Genomic DNA, 18,428 nt, shown 5'->3' with positions numbered 1-18,428 from the left:
TTCCTGAACTTCTGTTAGGACTGTGAGTAGGCAGAAAATCTAAGTAGAGTAAAGTTCCTAAACTTTCAGGTGAACTGCCTACAGGGTGAAATAAAACCTGGTGTGAATACGACAAAGCAACGGTTATTTTTTGCAAGAAAAAAGGACATTGTGCAGTTTTTCCTATTTTAATTTGTCCTTGTGAAAAAAGAGTGCACCTCAAATTATCTGAAATGTAAGATAAACAAGAGTCAGACATGTGTCACCTTTTTACCAATTATCATTAATAAGGGCCGTATTTTGAGGGAGAGGCTCAAACAAAAACACTCGACCGCTGCTCCTCAGTGACGAAATTAAGTTGTCATTGGAGCGTCTGCCTAAATCCTGCACGCTTACGGGAAAGAAAAAAGACCATTCTGAGTTCAGAGTGCCATGTAACATTCAATTACAATTTAACAGACGGGTCTCTATTAGCTGGTGTCCATTTCAGGGTTGGAGGCAGGAGGTCACGACCTGCTCCTCTGTAAGTCTCAGGCAGGTGCTTATGTTTGACTAGATTATAAAAGAGTACGACCAAACAGAAAGATTAAGTCCGATACAAAACACACCTGGTGACACAGTCTCAACATCATCCTTTACTGGAGTTTGTCTGTCACACAAACAAACACACACACATGCACGCACACACCGGAGTGGAAATTCAAGCTGACAGTCAACATCTCAAATAAATATATTTCTCCGTCTTTTTGTTTTAAGATATTAAAGTAATTTCTATAATTGTTTGAAACAAGTCCACTTTTCCTAATTCCCATCTGTGTCCTTGACAACGGGGTCACAGCAGAGTCCTCCACTGGCAGCTGTGCCAGATGTTGAACAGAGAAAAGAGAGGGGGGGGTAGAAAAAAAGAGAAAAGAATAGAGAGAGGACTTGTGTCAAGTTATTTCCCCGCCTTTTAAATCAGCTTTACCTGTCCTCTGCCCCAAAATGACGAGCTGATACCCTCAAGGCAATAAAAGTCAGCAGCGGAAAAAAAAATCCCTACCTGTTAAAGAATTGTTTGAACTTCTAATTGTGCAGAGCCCTTGGCAAATCCGGGGGTGTTAGGAAGGAGGCCTTGTCCAAACAGAGAAGAATAAGACAACTATCCTCACTGGCTTTGCAAGAACATGAGTCAAGACAAATAACAGAGATAAAGAGAATGATGAGATGTGGACAGAGGGAGTTCTGCTTGTTGCCATTGGACACAGGCTGGTCTAGTTTATCCTTCATTGACACTAAACAATATGAGATTTAGGTTTGACTGGAATCTGTGTCACTCACACACTTTTATGTTTGTTGTGTGTACAGGAAATACTTTTTAAGGTTTGGTGTGAACAGCTGTATTTGCAAAGTGAGTTGTGTCTTTTAAGGGTTGTACCATTTTAAGTAAACTACTCAAAATCAGACACTGGTCATGTTTGCTATGTTTGACTGTTGTATTGTTTGTTTATAAGGTCTCAGTGAAAAGCAGTATACATAAAAGTGGATTATCCTGTCTGAATAAAGTAACAGAAGTCTTGTACAGCAGTTTCTATGTGCATAACACCACAAATGATCTGCAGTTGTATCAACAAACAGTGGCTAATTATTACCTTCATGAAGTTGCAGGACTGTTTCAGTTAGCTGTACCTAATAAACTGGCAACTAAATGTATGCAAACTGAAATGAAATGTTATTGAGTAATTTAACACTGTGGTAAAACTAGTTGTCATCCATCAGTAAAGAATCTTGCCACATTCTTGCATTGATTCAGCTTAACTTTGGATTGGATTGCTATAATAAAAAAAAGTGTGGACAATTTCAAATTAATTCCTATGTTATTAAAAGCCTGATTTCCGCAGTTCAGCTGTTCGCAGCCTGAAAAAAACCCCACTGCTCTAATTGAAACAACTTTACTGGCTCGATTACAGTGATTTAGATTACACAGAAAGGAGAAAGAGAAAAATCAAGTAGTTCCATATTGAGAACCTGGAATATTTTGCGGACTGAGATTTGTGCCAATTAACTACTTAAGAGTTTCACTTTTCCACATGAATACATTCGAGCTAGAAAGTTTAGTCCAGCGTGTTTTATTTCAGTCACAAAGCATTATGGGATTAATTCATTCTTGTGGAAAGACAAAAGTCTTTAAGACAGAAGATTAAATATTTTGACCTTTGGGTTAAAAATGTATATTTGTATAAACAAGTGTATCTGTGCTGAATATGTGTATTGGGAATCATGGAAATCTACCAAACCTATCAACTGATTAATTTGGATCAATGTGTTGTGAAAACAAGACAAGATCCAAACCTCGATCTCCTGCGCGGGGCTACACGTCTACATGATGTTACTACTACAGTCACAACGGTGGAAATATTCTCAGTTCAATTGCTCCTCCCTAATGTGTTCAAGATGCTCAATGTTGAATTAATCAATTATATTTGGAATAAATTCTGCTAAATAATACAGTCAACTGTCAAATGAAGCATGATTATGTCAAGCTGTGTGCATTTTGGGTGTAGAAAAATCTGTCACAGGGGAAAAACTAAATGTGAATAATTCAGCACAATGATTTTGTTTGTGGTAAATAAATAAAAATGTTGGCATGAGAACACAATACAGGACAGGAAAAACAGCCACCTCATTGCATTAGCCGTTAGTTTATGACTTCAGAAGATGAGTTAAGTTTGAGCATGGATTCAAAAGCAGTCATTGTGTAATATCCTTTAGTTTTAGGAGGCTAATTCTCATTTTTGTTGTCAGCTTGACTGTTCTGTCTGCACATTACAGACGTGTGGTGTTCGAGAAGCAGGCACCCGTCAGAGGTAGCACTTGGGGACTTTACAAGAAAAGGGATGATAATGGTGTAAGTAGGTGTCAGAAAATATTCCATAAATAAACAGTGTGCGGCTAACTGGAAACATTCTCCACACACACACTCACACACGCACACACACACTCAGACTCGTTAAAACAAGGCTCTTAAAACAACACCGAGGCTGTTTGGGTCGGCCCACAGGAGAAGCAAACCAGAAGAGCTCGGCCTCTCTCCTGTGACAAAGCACTTGAAAGGTAACGTAATAGGGGCGAGTTCGCAGAGATAGAGCAGACTACATCGTAAGACGTTTTTTAAGCCACTTTCGCCCAGTCGCCGCCTGACGCTACAAGAGTTAAATCTGGTTCTTATCTCGTGGAAAGTCAAATGTAACCAAACAAGTGCAGGAGGAAAAAAAAGTGGGCACCAGTCTGCACGTGTACGGTCCCAATAGAAGCATGAAAAATAAGCAGGCGGCGGCCTGACGACGTCCTGAGCTCCACTGGGGACTCCAGAAAAGGTCTAACTACTCCTGCTGTGGCGGCGATGTCAAACTGAGGAAGACAGCGAGTTTTGAGAAATAATTTTGCTTTCTTTTTACTTGGGCTGAATTCAAACAACCTTTATGAAAAGAAACTTACATTATTTCTGATGTAGACAGCATTCTAGACTTCTATAGAGAGAAACGGTGTCATTGACTTATTTTGCATCCTTTTTGTAACTACATTTCATAATTTACTTCTTTTAAGTATACATACCCTGGTTTTCTGTTGCCTCGAATAGAAAGGCACAAAATATAGGGCTGAACTAATGATTTTTTGTTTTCATCATTCATTCTGGATCTGCTGGTTCTTTTCTAGCTTGATCCATTGTTTGTGTTGTCTATAAAATGTCAGATAACAGAAACTTAATTGGGCTTTCTTAACGTGATGTTTTGTTTTCTCTGACTGGCACACAATTAACTGCTACAAACCAGCAAAACCTGTGATAAACAGTCTTAATCCACTTTATTTCATTGATTATTCAATTAAGTGTTAGGTCAAATAAATATCACAAAGTAGTCAGAAAAGCCGGTTGCAATTTCCTAAATCCGCTGGTTACATCTTCAAATTGCTTTGTTTGTCTGAGCAACAGCAGGAAACATAAAGATACTGATTTTTACTATAAGATCAACATGCAACTATAAAAACCTTTCCTGGCCAACGACTAAGTGTTTCAGATCTAAAATAACACTGTATGTGTCTTACAAAACAAGATGCAGCAAAATAAAAACTGCTGGATTTCAGATGGATTCTCTCTGTCACTAACACACACACACACACACACACACACACACACACACACACACACACACACACACACACACACACACACACACACACACACACACACACACACACACACACACACACACACACACACACACACACACACACACACGCACACACACACACACGCACGCACACAGGCGTCCTGTCATACTTCAGCACAGATGCAATCAGCCAGCGTCTCCTCCTCAGCAGCTGGCAAAAGTCTCGTCCATTCATCACTACATCTCTTCTACTTGTAGACCTTTCCCTATTATTAGTGTTAATACAAGGCCAGAGGACATGGAGGGAAACAGGCCTGGCAGCGCTTAAAAAAACAAAATGTCAGACTATGACATGCTGCCAGCTGCCGGCGGCTTTGATATGCTGAGGCTGGATGATGCTTATTTGATCGTTTCATTAGAAAATTTGGTCTAGGTGTCAAAGAGGTTCCCTATGTCTGTGCCGCAGCTATTAGGCTCAATTATAGCTGCCAGAACGAAGGAGAACTGAGCCGGCTCTGTGCGCCGCATTCAGAGTGGCCTTAAAGAGCCACTGAGAGAGTCACAGAAATTGCTATTCATAACACTTAATGGCTTATGAATTAAGTTTTCCCTGTAATTATTCATAATCATACATGCACACTCAAGAGAAAAAAAAGGTAATCACGTATTTGGCTTTGGGACATAAACGTGTTGGATTTGTTTGGGGTATTTCTCGTTGGCCAATTTTTGTAAAACACTTTTAAACTTTGGTGGAATCAAAAAATAAATAATCACAGATTCAGTTTGATAGTTTAGATTGGAAACGCAACTATTAGCTGATTAATCGATTAGTTCAGAGGTTCCCAATGTGAGGTTCAGGACACCTCAAAGGGGTCAAAAAGATAAATCTGGAGGATCATTCAGTGTTAGAGATTATTGGGAGGGGGATACATTTTATTTATACAAACTTTAGTTGTTTCATGATGTTTAAATGTCTACAATGTTATAATGAAGTTGTTAAAAGATGCACAAAAAGGTTACTGTCAGTTAAAATACGTATATGATCGGCGGCTACATTAGATGGCTGTAAATGGTGACATGAATAAATAAACTATGCGTGCATCCTCCACCGTTTACTGGACTGTCGCTACTTCAGGTGGCAAGCTTTCTCTGGCTACATCGTAATAACATTTAAAAGGTATAATATGTTGCATTTGTCGGTTGCTGTTGGAAATACACAGCGTTCAAAGTCAGCCACTCCTCCAAGGCTCAACGAGAGGGAGCGGTGTCAGTGAAGACAAAGCAGTGAATCAGAGACATGAAACATTATTTCCTGATAGTTTCACTGCACTTATTCGCCTAAGTAAAAATCAACAAACCCACACCTCCACATAACCCTGCAGGAAGTTTGCATGAATGCAGTTGAAGGGGAACTTGTCAGTTGTTGACGGTCAGCTGTGTATGTAGCTTATCGCACACAGCATTGTAAAAAACGATTTAATCTGTCACCGTCGCTGCTTTGAATCTGACTGAGCTAAAGTGGGCCTCGTGGATGTAATGACTGTGCCTCAGTATCAGACTCAGAGGGGTGTGACGACCTATCAGACGACCTGAGCCAGCTGCACACCCTGTTATCGGATGGGGTAGCACCAACACCCGGAGCCCAAAGGCTCTTTGCTGTCCACAGAAACGCCCAAACACAGCAAAAGAAGTATAAAAGAGAACAATACATGCAGAGACTCTGTAGATACAGATACCTCCACACCTCTTGTGGGTTGAGAGGGATGTTTTTTGTATCTGTCTATACATTGTTTTTCAGAAACTTCCTGCACATTTAGAACTTTAACAGACGCTTCTTTGGGTGGGACAGAATGAAATAAGATGCTGAGCACTGATCTGAGGTCTGTGTTTTTTGACAGGGTGATCGATGAAGTCACGGGAGTTGACCGAACAGTATTCAGATTTTACCTTGTTCAGTCTGTCTCCATCTGCTGGGTAAGCTAATGCTAGCTAGCGTATGTCTGCAGGATAGTAAAGTAACCCAAACATCAGGAGAAAATGAGTTAGACTTTTCTGTTTCATCCGTGCTTTTATTATTAAACTGGTTGCTCTATTTAGTCGCAGCATCACTGCTGACAGTCCTTGGCTGTGTAGGATAACGTCTTTAATTAAAATGTGCTTACTGATGACAGCCTTGCAGGTGGTTCAGGTCTTCTATAATAAAAAATAAATATATATATTTTTTTATGTTTTAACATATCTCACAGCACTATCGCCATTTTTTCTTGCTGATTTCAACTTCTCCAATGTTTTTGATGGATTTGATGCTTTTCTTTGTCGTATAGCAAAGTTATATATCTTTGAGTTTTAGATTCGAATAAAACGAGCTATTTGAAAACGTCACTTTGGACTATGAAATAATAATTTTAAAAGGTTTCTCAATTTTCTAGCACTAGCTAGACAACGCGATTATTAGAGAAAATAGTGGTTGATTAATCAATAATGACAATTAGTTGCAGCCTTGATTATGATTAATTATAAACAAACATAATAATATACACTGTTACTCTCATGATAAAATTTTGCATCTAGTACAAAGAAATCATCTGCTGAGTTTACTCCATAATCTGCGCACCACAGAGGAATAAACACAGTCAGGACCATATTACCATTTCAAATGTCAATTTTCAAAATTGCCTGTATGACGTATGCGCACATACATGCAGCTAGTTTTTTTTTTGGAACCACTTAAAGATTAGATGTAATAGACGTGCCGGGAAATGTGCCGCTGAAGGAATGTCAACCACATGTTCGAAAATAAATAGACCAGCGAGAATTGAAACTAGCACTCATAAGGTTAATCAAATCTAATTTCTTCATGGTTTCTCTGCTTTGGTTCCGCCAGCATTTTTCCTGTCATTTTATTATTCTAGATTTCTTTCTTGGCAACAGTAATCCAGGCAGAACTAGGCCCTGCCACACTAAATTAGCTGCACACAGATGTAGAACAGAGTGTGCATTTCTCACCTTTTTTTACATAGCACTTCTGCATACCAGCAGCGTGTGGGGAAATTAACTAATTAGGAAATGAAGGGGATGGCAGAGATTTGGACTGGCCTCGAATTACACAAAATACTTTTCTCCTTATGCTGTGTTTCTGTGGTCGGCGTGGCGGCGGCGGAGAAAACTCTCTTCATCCGGAGCAACTCCAGCCTCCGATGTGATTAACTGACTGGTCAGTACAAAAGAAATGAAAGGTTAAGAGGGGAAGTGAGGAGTGAGGTCTGAGCCTTTTCCTCTCAGTTTTTTTTCTTCTTCGCTCAGGGTGGCGTCTCTGGCGTGGCAGCGGCCCAGGCTGAAGGAGTGTTAAACCTCTCAGGCTGCGGGGAGAAATGACAGGACTCCCTCAAGCTCCCCTCTGTTCTTCTAATGGACTCCTCCGTCGACATGGCGGGGCTAGAAACATCATAAGTTCATATTCCCCACATGAGACTTTTTTTTTTCTTTTTTGCCTTTTCCCCCCATTTAGCGGTGTTGCCTTTCAGATTCCTCAATGGCTCCATCTCTTTTACCCAAAGAATCAGCGTCCTATCAGTGAAATCAAAGGCGATTACACAGCTCACTAGTCATTTAGGATCTCTGTGGCTGCGGTGAGTATGTAACGCAGGCCGCAGCCCCAAAGTCTCTGTTTATTCAGTGAAAGTGCTCTGTAATTTATTTAAAATAATCTATTTTAACAAATAAAGAGGTCATTGACTGAACGCATTGCTGCAGGCGCACATTTGAGAGTGGGACTGGTTGACAGGCTGCCGAGCTGGCTGGACCCAGAGGACGCAGAGGCAGGCCTCCTGCTCTGAACAAAGCCACTCACCGAAGTCTGAAGAGAAACATCACATGCTTAGTGAGGGAGTACTTGCCCTCTGCTGATCTCTGAGCCCTGATCAGCATGGTGAAATGAAGACCTTTTTTTTTTTCTTCTTATTGAGATGTTTGGTTCGGATCCAGAGGGCTTGTTTGAAGAGGGGGTGGGCTCGGCCCTTGTGGATGTTTGGGGGGCTGGAGTAAATATGACGGATGGGATTACAAGGAAACCCTCTCTGCGATTTCGAAGGGCTTGAAATAGAGCTGGTTTTTCCTGCGTACCAGAACATCTCCCCACTTGCTCTCTGTGGTGGATTGAGCAGCTCAGGTGCACTGTATCCACGTTATGTCTGCCTGTCTGATGGGATCTGACTGCACCACAGAGCTGGACGCATCAAAGGAAGTCAAAGAGAGGAGGCCAGTCCAACTGTAAGAGGCCCAGTTATATAAATGGAGCCAAAGTACTTTGCTTTATTTGGACTTGTTTGGGCTTATTTGTTTGTACACCACACAGCTTCATACTTGGCAAGATGCAGAGCACAGTTTTTCCTCCCACTTTAAATACCTACAGTATGCAACTTGTTGATGCTGGGTTAAAAAAACAACTTATTTCCATCATTAAATCTTATACATTATGGTTTTCTGTTATTTAAGCCAACAATAGTCGCATCAAAGACTCCATTAAACTCAATTTATGAATGTGTTTCATGCCAGACTGTTAATGCAGTTCGCTGGCTGGCTTACCCGCCTATGAATCACATACATTCAGTAGACGTGTGAGGTTCAAGGGCTAACAAAGTGGCTAATTTTTGAGCATATATATATATATAAATATATACAGTGCACTGAGGGGGGAACGAAGAAGACTGACATTTCACCAAACTTTTCTACTAAAAACATCAGCGGGGCTATGACTGGCATCTGGTGCAATAAGTGGTTGGTCTCTTCTGTTCAGGCCAAAGAAAACCCAGTTTAGTGTAACCGCTGTTTCCTCGAGCAGCCCAAAGAGAAGCAGGAGAAAGGGTTTGAGAGTTTTGCAAGATGTTGTCATTCCAGTATGCAGCTTTATCTTTGTGTATCGCATATCTTTGTCTGAGAAAATCCGAAGGAATTAGACTTTGTTTACTTGAGACTCCATCCGTTGTCAGTCATTTTGTGCTATCTGCGAGTTCATCCTCTCCTCATGACAGATAAGGTCTGTGTTACCTTCTGAGCGGTGAAACGCTCCGTCTGTATTGGCTGACATTGTGGTTTGGGTGAGTGAGTCGGGGTAAGTCTGATGGATTACTTTACTAATGATTTTGGCCTGAGAGTGAGCTTGTTTTAAAAGGCAGACATTCGGTGAGTCAGTTTGAGTTTCATACAATGTTATGGATTGGCGAAGTTGTGTGTAGAGCACTTCTTCCACGGCCAAAATCGACACTTGATTATTTAATGTTCTTGTTTAACAAACCGGGTTTAATCTGCAGAGCAAAGAAACAAGAAATCCAATTGGCATGGCTAATTTTTTAAAAACTAAAGTAGGATGGATCCTTTTTCACAAACAAAACCTGTAGGCTGAATAGTGGGCGCTTTCACCGTAACATAATACAGCGATTCACATTTGAGATGTTTGCGTGTACTGTACCACCAGTGGAAGATGTCCTCCGTGATTGAGCCCACCCAGACTGCAGTGTTGTGAGGGAGCGTGCCCCTTACCTCCCATTGGGGGCAACAAGGTCCTATGTCCACATTTCAAGCAGGGCTGTCACTCACAGAAGGGGAGAAAGGGTTCTGTCTTGGGGTCAACACTTATGTTCTCCAGCTAAGAAAGCAAGGCTGGCTCTCGGAGGACGGGCAGCAGTTCAACACAGCATGCTTTGTGCTGCATCCTTACAGGCCAGAGTGGAGGAGCTCAGAGATGAGCAGAGGGGAAGTGAAACTGACAGTGAGGAGAGTGAAAAAGAGTCTGGAGCTTTGTAGTGAAACCATAGTAGGGTTTTCTGCGGATGCATTTTAAATTACCAGCACACCTCTATTTAATGCTCAAACAAACCCTATTAAATGCAAAAGAAACTCACTGCCATTCAGAACAATGATAAGGCATACTTTATAAACAGTTTATAAGTTGTAACTGTTGTATTAAATATTAATAAAACTTTTGTTTTAAGCAGACTGCTTGACCACTTAGCTTCCAGAAAATAATACATTTATTAGCTTTTACAACTCCAAATTTCATGGATCATAGTCACAAAATACTTAAACCTGCTTTAACTGATGTTTCTGGCCACTTGGCGACCGCACAGCAAACTGTACACAAAACATGGATAACGTATTAGCAACGGCTTCTTATTTTCACATCCAGAAGACATGAATCAAAATTAGCGTTTATTTAAAAGCCGTGTCTCTGTCTAGTGGATTAATATACATTTCAAGTTTGCTTCACTTTTAGCTCTGTTTTAGCCTGTCATGAGGGAAATATTTGTTTCTTTAGCTGCTAAATGCTTCATTATGTTCACCAGCTAGTCGCTAACTTTACACTCTAGCAGGTTTGCTGTCAAAACCCCTGTCATTGTGACACTATTTGCGTATTAGACAGCAATTGGCTCACAAATCTGGCTTGCTTTGGATTTGTTTGAATCTCAGATTTAAGGTGCACAGACATCTCTCCCCTTTAGTGAAGATCCCCTCCACAGCAAGTGGTTCCTGTCTTTGAAGGATTTCAGGCAGGTTGCAGGTCTCTGTACTTGTGGTGAAGTCGTTATATCTGTTTCACTAAAGGGCAGAGTGTCTGGTGCCAATTTGTCCCTCTTTGAACCTCTAATTAAGTTAGCCAGGATTAGCATGCAAAACAGTCCTTCTATGAGTCTCGAGGAGATAAAAGAGGAGGGTGGAGAGTGAAAGACGGAGAGATCGACATATGTTTGGGCCGGTGTCACCTCTTAATGTAATTTGGCACATGGTGCTATGTGCTTCTTCTGGTGTAGAGTTTCTTTTAAGTGGCTAATGCCTGCGGTGGGTGAGCACCCACGGGGGACAAGAGAGGTCAGTGTTTTGGGTGGAACGTGTGGAGAAGGTGTGGGGGATCTTCCTGTCATTCACCGCTCATTCCTCTGAGTCCCGCTGACCTTTGACCACCCAATGCCGACAAGCCAACAACCTCAACCTCATCGACTGAGCAGAGCTGCAGCGTTGGATGTTATCTGCCAGAGGAGGGACGCCGTTAAACTGGATTTTAAAAAATGTGAAAAAAGTGAAATAATGTTTTTTGATTGACGCCTTTCAATAAAGTGTGGAATGATATTTATCTTACATAACTTTTGAAATTAGAACATTTAAGGGACGTTTGAGGGAAGAATTTAAGATGACTTTTTTTTTTTAAACTTATTTTGTAGATTTCTTCTTTTATTGATGTTTGTTTGGATGATTGCCATAATTTAAAAGTTCAAAATGTGCCTATGTTTGTGAACGACTGGCGATGTGCACACTATGTCTATAGTCATTGTTTAGCTTATCAGAATTATATGCCATAAGACGGTGAAGTAAAGTGTTACGCTTGTTGTAAAAGCTCTGTTGTCCAACTGTTGAAATGTTTATTAAAGTACCCAAAACTGGAGTAATTCTATTGCAGTTACTACCTAATTTACAGTTAACTAGCATTACGATAAAATAAAAAAATTCAGAGTTGACACAAGTTTGCATTGTTAATCGTATTCCAATAAAATGTATCAGTTTATTTTTTAGAAAACAGCAACATTTCCAGTCAAGATATTATATGACTTGTTAAGTTGGACATCATACGCTCTCTTTGTGTCCAGAAACGTTCTTTCTGGAGGTGAAGAATCGACGTCACCCTCACAGACGGTTCACATTAGCCATCCGAGGTACGCAGGAAAAGGTTAAGATAATGTCCAAAGTGGAAAAAATTGAGCCATTAACTTCAGACTGATCCTAACCTGCACGGCTAACTATTGGTCACCGGGGGCATCCGACGGCTGCCACTCAAACTTCCCCTCTCATTAATTCCTCCTCTTTCTCTCGTCGTGGAAGTACAGATGTAGTGGGAACCTTCAATCAGCTTCATGATGACACAACCTCTCCGTTTTCATGCTCTCTCTTGAATGAGCCACCAAACACACACACACGCACGCACACACACACACACACACACACACATACATACACACATTAAATGCCCAACTGGCAGACATCTGTTGATAATCATTGCCCAGTCTCAGCAGAGAACGAGTGATATTTAATATTTCCTCACCACTTGAACAAATAAGCTCTAATAACTGCAAGGTACTTGACCACAGGAGGAGAGGAGATGTGCAGCATGAAAGGAACTGTGTGCACTTTGGTTGAATCTGCGTTGTTAAACTTTCCATAATATTTTACCCCTCGGCATATATATACCAAAAAAGAAAATCAACTCTAAAACCCACCACCCACCATCCGTCGAAACCACAAAAACTTAAACAGTGAACAAACATTATAAATCACTGCTTAAAAGAAGATATACATAGTTATAAATACTCACAAACACCACTCACACATACTGTACACACACTCACGTGCACTAGCATACACACACTTAAAGCTGATGCGCTGCAGAGGTGTTGCAGAGCTGCAGAGCATCAAGAGACTTTCATAAAACACTCATTAATTTCATTTACAAAGCCGCCTTTGTGACCTGCCAGACCCTCGGCTACTCTGCCCTGCTCGCTCTCTCTCTCACACACACACACACACACACACACACACACACACACACACACACACACACACACACACACACACACACACACACACACACACACACACACACACACACACACACACACACACACACACACACACACACACACACACACACACACATAGACAGATATTTTCTAGCCCAATGAGAAAGTACATCAACACTAAATGGGATTAAAGTTTAAAGTGTTACAGCTAACTGGCTATTTTTTCAGGTAGACTCCTTTAGAATATGAAGGGCTCCATGCAGCCTTTAAAGAAAAGAGATGAACTACTATTGCAGCACATACACCAAGACATGTTTGACCTGCTCCCAAGCCCATCACATAGAAGTCTGAAAAGACTTCAACCAATTCGTTTTTGGACATTCTTTTATTATTAAATTGGTTTCTGTGGAGACATTCGAGGGCAAGAATCAAAGTTTTGGATTCACACCTCGGCCCTCAGAGAAAGATGTGGACCCTGAATCAGCTGAATATCTTATTCTTTATTTCCTCATAAATTACATATAACACTAATCTAATACAAATTGCTCTCTCAGTGCAAGATTCCCTTTGCAGTGGATGACAAAGAAAATAAGATCTCAGTCAAGGCTGAATTTAAAATTGAGCAATAAAATGAAAAGAATGATTAATTTGCACCCTGAGGTGCTCCAGTGTCTTAAAATGTGGCCGAAGTAGAAATATATATTATATTAAAGTCAACGGGAGATTCATAGAATGAAATGTCTCTCTGTTTCTTCAGATGTTGAAGCCAAGTTTCAACATTCAAAGGTTGGTTACATCAGTTCCTGTGGTGCAGTGAAGAAGTCGGCTCATTCACTTCTGGTTTGTTACAACTTGGATCATATTTTTGTACTTTTTGCCAATATTTCTTTGGGTTATGATCACATTGTACTGAACAAAGTAAAAGTCCAACAAGGCAAGAAGCACAAATAGTAAGACGTTTAGAAAACTTTGCAAACAAGCTAGCTGTTTAGCCAGATCATCTAAATCACTAAATAATAAAGTAATTCTCTAAACGCCTGATGGAGCAGTTTGGGTAGTTTTAATGTTCTCCCTGATTGTCTCTTCTAATTAAGCTAGTTAACCTCGTTCAAACTCTGTACAATATTCAGACTTCTTGTGTTTTGTTCCTCGCCTAACATTTTACAAGCTTCGCCGCTGCAGTGCCAGATCTCAGTGATACATATTCCTGCAGCTGGTCATTGATATAAACAATGCAGAGTTTTAAATATTCAAAAAAAAAAAAGGAGATGCATTCATCATGTTTTTTAGACCTCAAGGATTAACACAATTAGTTTTTGGTCATCAGTTGATTGTCACAGTCATTTTAAAAGCATAAATGACAAAAACAAAAAAAATCACTGGTTTCGCCTTGTTTGCTGCTTCTGTTGTACAAATTAAATATCTTTAAATATATATATGAAATTTAGATCTTGGTTAGAACAGTAAATGATTTAAAGGGCTCTGAGAAATTTAGCATATTTTCTGACATTTTATAGACAAACATTTTAGTGACACACCTATAGAGATAATTTTTAGATGCAGGATAATTTAATCATAGAAAGGAACGATGATAAAGCTATGAAAGATGAAATAAACTATAATAAAATCACTATTTAAAGATGAAGCTGTTTAGCTTAATACCATTTGAATCAACAAATTCTACACCAGCAGCAGCGTGACAAAGCTGCTTCTCCAAAGTAATGAATTTACCACAAGGCACTACTTCCTGCCTGCCCTCAGATCAAAGTGAGCAACCTGCTCAGGTTTCACCGGTCATGAGGACCAGCAGAGGCAGCTCGGCCTGGTTCACTTCCAGCAGATGAGTGGAAGGTTTGGGCAAGAGGTCGGCCGCACACCAGGGATTCCCTGACAGCAGCTTTTTCCCAAAGACCACCAAGGAGATCGGCAGATGAAACGACATTCTTATCCCCGCTCCCCAAGGGCAGAGAAACAAAGAGGGTGCTGGGTGAAGGAGGATATAGGTGACATGTTGCACTTTATCTTGGAGTTTGTTCTGTTTGTCCGCACGAAGGTGTCCGGAGATATCTTCATGCACGCCGCCATTTACATTCAATACGCCCACTGTACTGAAACGAGCTGAAGAGAGGTCGGCGTCAGGGTGCTACATATTCTATAAAGGCATACTTGTTAAGTACGACTTGAGGAAAACTGCAGCAGAGTCAAGAGTGCAAAGAAGTGGGGAAACAACCTCCATGATGGATGACAGAGAAATAAGTATCTGGGCTGGGGGGGAAACTTCTAATTACGAGAAGGGAGGCACATGCTCATTCATCCCGAGGGGGGCTCTCAGAGCCTCGGCCTCATGAATTGAATAGTGTGGTGAGGAGTTAAGGGATGGACCAGAAGTGGCACCTTTTGCCAACCACAGCGCCCAAGCCTCGACTCCTTTTACCGCATGCAATTGCTCTCTTCACGTGCCGCGGACCATCACATAATCTAGCCCTTCTCGCTACTAAAAAAAGACACCGATCTGAATACAACCCCCCCTCTCATTTATTGCCTTATAAAAAAGACTTTTGGTCAGTTTTTGCATCTCTAAAAAGAGCATGCTGGTTTTCCCCCCACATAGTGCTCCATTCATCATAAGCTGGTGTAGGGAGACCAACTGCTCTTACATTTCCTGTAGTTGGAGTGGCTGAGCTCCAAAGGTTGGCATTAATATTTAAAGATAATGGCAAAAAAAGAATTATTTACTGACAGAGTCACACCTATGCCAACTGGTATTTGTGTAATTACTTATGTTCCAGTGTTGGGGTGTCTGCATATGTCTTTGTTTGGTTACAAACCAATTTGTCACCTTTTATACTCCTGACTTCCTCTCAGGTCAAGAGGCCCCTGCGGCGCCCTAAATGCTCTCCACAAGCTTATGAGTCTTGGTGGTGAATCTGGTGCCTGTGAGGCATAACTCTCGCTGTCAAAACAGAGAGGGAAACCGTGATTCTTCGCCATGGAGTCCCGCACTGCTCCACTCTAATAAGCCAACAGACATGAGGTCATTTTCAGCGTTCACTTGTTAGCATATATTGAACGTGACTGCATTGTTTGAATAACGTCACATATGTTGCTAAGAATGTGACATTTTTAAATAATCAGATCAGCTTTTAGTTTGTGTGCGTGTTCAGTTTACAGTTTACATGAGCTGTAGGTGCTAAATCCCGAGAAGAAAGTTATCTTATTATCGCCACGGGGCAACTTGGTTTTTTGCAAGAATTTGATGTTGAACTTGAAAATGAAAACTTGGAAAAGCTCCTTTCCTGCTTGACCACTTTCTCAAAGTGGGCCGTTGTCCAGCAGCTACATGTAGTCACTTCACGGTTTGTGTTACAGTACATATTGACATTTGCAGTTTAGGTTTTTGAAATATCGGCCAATCATATATTTTGACAAGACAAATTTGAACCTCATTGAGTGGGTCTGTTTTTGGGTGAAATGAAAACACGATCTGATGGTCATTTACAGTAATGTTTTCATCCAATGGGCATTGCTGAGTGTACATGGTGTAGACGTGAAAATGAACTTGAAAAAGAGGAAAAAAAGACTGAAAAGGGAGCTTTTGATGGAAAGAAATGCACCCAGCTGTGAGCTGGACTCGACACATGTGATGTATAAATAAACTTGTATCTCATGCCAGGTTTTCAACAAACCACCGGCTAAATGGGAGATTTTATTTCAAATTTGAATTTCCTCGTAGATCGAGAGATATCAGACTTAATGATAATAAGAAGTGATGGGTCTTAAAATATTGTAGGTTTGATTTGATGTAGGTGTTGAATTGATTTGCTATGAACAAGGTTCTGCTTTATTAAGTGACCTGCACCTGAGTGGTCACGGTAAATATTTCATTTAATTACTTGTCAAATTATATATCAGTTATCTTTGTAATGTTAAAAATGGCATGTCAATTTTAGACGGAGTGAGCTTCTTGTTTTTTTGCTTCGTTCCATGTTTTTACTTCAGATTTTAAATGAGAAAAATAAGTTTTCTTTTTCTGTAGTAATAAACTTCTGATTAATGTAGCTGCAGTAGCTGAAATCATTTAAATGATTGAAGTTGTTTATTTTTCTCTTTAACTCTAATTATGCACTTACATATTTGCACGAAAAGCTCACAAGATAAAAGTCACATTCAAAGGCTCTTTTTATTGGCAAATTGGAATAAATACCTTTCCTCTTGACCATCACACGCATTAAGATGTTTTCTTTTTCTGCGCAGTCAATCATGTGCTTTGACATACAAAAATAGACCGGGGACACTTAGCAAAGAAAACCTCATTTATAACACACTTCGGTGCATATATTACACATATTTAAGAAACACTCGTAGATGTCGTGGGAATGCTTCTGGAGCCACTTGAGGCAATGTTTGCTTTAATTAATTAAATAAATGGCTATCAAAATTAACACTTCAATTATCTTCAGAGCCCGCCTCATGTGGTGGGGTTGTGTCCCGGGGAAACAAATACTAAGAAGAAGTGGACAGCCTGGTGAACAAATACTCCACCAACATGAAAGGGGCGTTAAGAGCATCACCCTTCATGGTGGGGAGACTTTTTCTCATTTACTTTTAGCCGGCAGCCTTTTAAGAGTGATAGAACGCAGGTTTCCTTTTCCATTCATACACTGTTAGTCTTGGATGCTGCGTACAACATGAAATATTTGTGTGGGAACATCATCATGGTTTTGGATATATTGGCAATGGCAACAGGGCATAAGGGTTTCCCTATTTGTGCCACAAGATGAGAGGGTGTTTCTTTCTCTGGCGCCAGAGGCCCCGTGAACCATGAGCTGATCAAATGTAAGACCTCATGATGGCGTGGACAGTGGTGGTGTTTGAATAATGCTCCCAGTGTCTGAGACAATGATAGCTGGTTGGATTCAGTGAGAAGAAACGATGAAACATCATAATTTGTTAATTTACGTATGTCAACGACCTCGTCGCTGGTTTGGCTCGTGTTGAATGGAACTGTTTTTCTGAAAAATGTTCTAAGCATTTCACTGCCGGCCAGCAAGGGAACTTTAAAGGGTCAAACAACTTCTGGTGGTTTCTAGCCATTCAGACTGGTTTTTGTTTCGTTTGCCTATGTCTACCCCAATGCAATGAGAATATGTCAATGACATCAACAACTATGTCCTGAAACAGTGTTCCTGTTTTTCTGGATGATACATGTAACGGTCTTCATTGGGACTATTTTCTTTTGGTGATACAACAATCTATTTTTTTCTTTCCTGATACAGATGACAACTTAGTGTTTTCACCAAGACATATCCTGATACCAGTTATCTCCTTTTTCAAATTAAAATTTGTACACTTCACTGGATTAGAAATACTTTTATATGAGGTCACATGAAACCAGAGATTGCTGTGTATCTAACTACAGATTAAGGGGCCTGCATTGACTAAATAAATGTGACTGCTAACAGCAAAACTGCATTTAATAATGACGCTGATTAAAAATGTGTAATAAATATTGATCATGTCTGATCCGATCAGGTTCGTCCCAAATACACTTGTGGATCAAAACGGTGCAGAAAATATCCCAAACTACAAACTCTGTGAACTGATTTCTTAATGTGAAGTAACAGCCCAAGGTTGATGTATAAAGAGACAAAAACTTATCGGGTGATTGTACACGTTATGTTCAAATTTGAGTACTTAAAAGATTTCTTGTCTGAGTTTCAAAGTTCAGTCTTGACCT

Source organism: Anoplopoma fimbria, chromosome 4 (assembly GCF_027596085.1).
Source record: "Anoplopoma fimbria isolate UVic2021 breed Golden Eagle Sablefish chromosome 4, Afim_UVic_2022, whole genome shotgun sequence".
NCBI classification, from domain to species: Eukaryota; Metazoa; Chordata; class Actinopteri; order Perciformes; family Anoplopomatidae; genus Anoplopoma; species Anoplopoma fimbria.
Note: the sequence above shows the minus strand (reverse complement) of the source record.